The sequence below is a fragment of the Chelonoidis abingdonii genome, unplaced genomic scaffold, assembly GCF_003597395.2.
Source record: "Chelonoidis abingdonii isolate Lonesome George unplaced genomic scaffold, CheloAbing_2.0 scaffold3607, whole genome shotgun sequence".
Classification (NCBI taxonomy): Eukaryota; Metazoa; Chordata; order Testudines; family Testudinidae; genus Chelonoidis; species Chelonoidis abingdonii.
In genome coordinates, this window is record NW_027427868.1 from 1 (window position 1) to 2,572 (window position 2,572).

The 2,572-nt window shown below is 42.3% G+C and overlaps 1 long non-coding RNA gene across 1 annotated transcript; it reads left to right on the forward strand.

The window, feature by feature from the left end:
* Positions 1-18: 18 nt before the first annotated feature.
* On the forward strand, positions 19-2,095 carry LOC142046082 (uncharacterized). Its single transcript, XR_012654989.1, has 2 exons — positions 19-1,080; positions 1,733-2,095. It is a non-coding gene; the product is annotated as an uncharacterized LOC142046082 (long non-coding RNA).
* The last annotated feature ends 477 nt before the right edge of the window (positions 2,096-2,572 follow it).

A 2,572-nucleotide genomic window follows, 5' to 3' on the forward strand; every position in this document is an offset into this window, starting at 1 on the left:
GAGAGTGTGCTCTTTTTTTTACCATACAAGGATCTCCACTGGCGTATGGAATGACTTTCTGTCCTATAACGTGCAATTTAAGACTAGAGCTAAGCTTGTAAGCCTTTTCTGGGTGGCTACAGAGGCTGCCCTCTGCAGTTACGGGGAATCTGCACTTTCTGTAGGTCATTTCCCTATAGCAATGGTATTTAAATCTCAAACTCTCTGCTGTGTGTGGTTATTATAGGACAATGCCCTGCAGTATTGCTTTTGGAGCATGTGGATGCCAGTCTAGGCTAAGTTTTTATTTATTTATTTTTTGTAAATGAGCTTTGACAAGAATCTAAGGAAGTTAGGCTCAATTGAAAAATCTCAGCCCAAATTATTTAACCAGTATATTTCTTTTGACTTATGTGACTATTGTTGCCTTCCCATAAATGGACAGGCGCGATCTCCGGATCTGGTGTTTTTGGAGTGGGATTGAAGATCAGGTATAAACATGACATTGACTGCCAGAATCACACCATTGCCACTTCCTGTCTTCCAGGGCTCATCTTTGTTCCCTCGAGGGCAGAGTATCTGTTTCATTCTCCTGCCCATGGAGACTCATGGCAGAACAGTAATGTGTGATCCAAACCTAGTGTTGTATGGATAGCAGCAATGCTGTATATATTAATAAACTTGTTGGTGCTGACATTTGCTGTCCTACCACCTGCTCTTGGCACCAGTGATTGTTGGAGTACACAGTGTAAATCTCCTTCTCCTAGAACCTGGGATATTCCTTTCAGAAATAACTAATAGACTAATCAAAATCAACAGTGGGTTCTTTCCAGAAACTCAAGCTGTCTCATCTGCACCACTACATAGAAGTATCATTATAAGGTAATTGGGTTGTTTGGTTTTTTTAAGGTTATATATCTAACTTTTCTATATGGTTTCAGAAATCTCCTGTCACTGACTCCTATCAAGGGCCCCCTTTAGGCCCAAAAGAACCCAGATTCCCCAAGGTAAATCCAAATAACTATGGGCTGGATCTGAACAGTGATGACTCCACAGATGATGAAAGCCAGCCTCGCAAGCCCATCCCTGTCTGGGCCACTGGTAAGTGCTGATCTTGTTGTTATACTCACTGAAACTTCATCTATGAGAATTTGGAAGACCCTAGATTTCTCAGGGAGGCTAAGAAGTGGAGGAAGCCACAATTTAGCCAGAAGTGCATGAGACTTCAGCTTACTGCAGTGCCATATGGTATTAGCTTTGAGTGGTAATCTGAGCAGGAGCTGCATTCCTGCAGACACTCTTGTTTGGATGTTAATTCGGAATCCGTTGTGCCCATCCCTAGTGCTGAAGCACTTTTGCAGTGTCTGAAAACGGAAGGCTAGGGACTTCACCAGTGCCTTTCTTTCAGTGATGGGTTTTCTACAGTACTTGGGATACCTGGAATGTGAAAGATGCCTTGGAAAACAATTATATTCTTTGCATGAGGGGGAATATAAGATTCTATATGAAGCCAGGCAAAACCCTACCTTGATCCAGTAATGAGACTTCAGTATCTGCTATGTCCACCCCAAATCTCTTCCAGGACTGGCTCTGTGGGGCCCTTCTGCAGGGCAAGAGAGCCTGGAGGGTTGTTTTTAGATCTTGGCTTTCATGCACTGATTCACAGTAATCATGGTACCAAGGGAATGAGGTTTAACAGGAGCCATGAGATGCTACTTAGATTGCTCATGTAACATGGTGGTTATTTTCCCAGGGGCTCAGCTTAATCAAGCTGTTACATACCAATATTACAACCCTCCAAATATTGAGACACTGTTTGGGCTGATCATAAGCCCTAAACTCGAAGACATATTCTACAAGAACAAGCCGCGATATTTCAAACGCACCAGCTCTGCTGTCTGGCACTCACCACCCCTTCCTGGTACCAAATCTACACTGGGCCTGCCCTACAATCTGAAAAAGTACTGAGGAAGGAGAATATCCCTCTTCTGTCCACCTGCCATTTCAACGTTGTCCTGGTTTTTGTGTAAAGAAGAAAAATCTTTTCTAAGATCTGTTTTTTTTTTTTAATATTTGCAAAGAATAAAAACTTTAATAAAAGTTCATGTTAAAATAATCAGGGCCACTTTCTTTCCTGTCTGGGGTGGGTTTTTGTTGACACTTCATGTTTTGCTGTGGGAAAGAGCAGAGGCTTACTAAACTACAGCACTGCCCCCTCAGTGTCACTTTACTTCTATGCCCTTTCCCTTATGTGTACACATGCTGTTGTGTGGTACTTCAGAACCCCTGTCTGATTGTATGCTTCTTGATGGCAGTGCAGATGTTCTGAATGGACAACTGACAGCATTACATAGCTTATCTTCTTGGGGTAAGCTAAATGCCCAAATAAAAAAGCTGCATGGAAGATTATATCTCAGATGAGTAGCACTTGCTGTCTTCAGGGCCTGAGCTCTTCACTTGCTCCTTAGTACTTAAAATGTATGGCTCTTATAGTGCGCTCTAACTTTGATCTGAAATCTTCATGCTTTGTCTTAGGCTGGAAGTGACTTTTATTTGGAGTGTTTGATATGCCTGAATGGATTTTTATCACTCA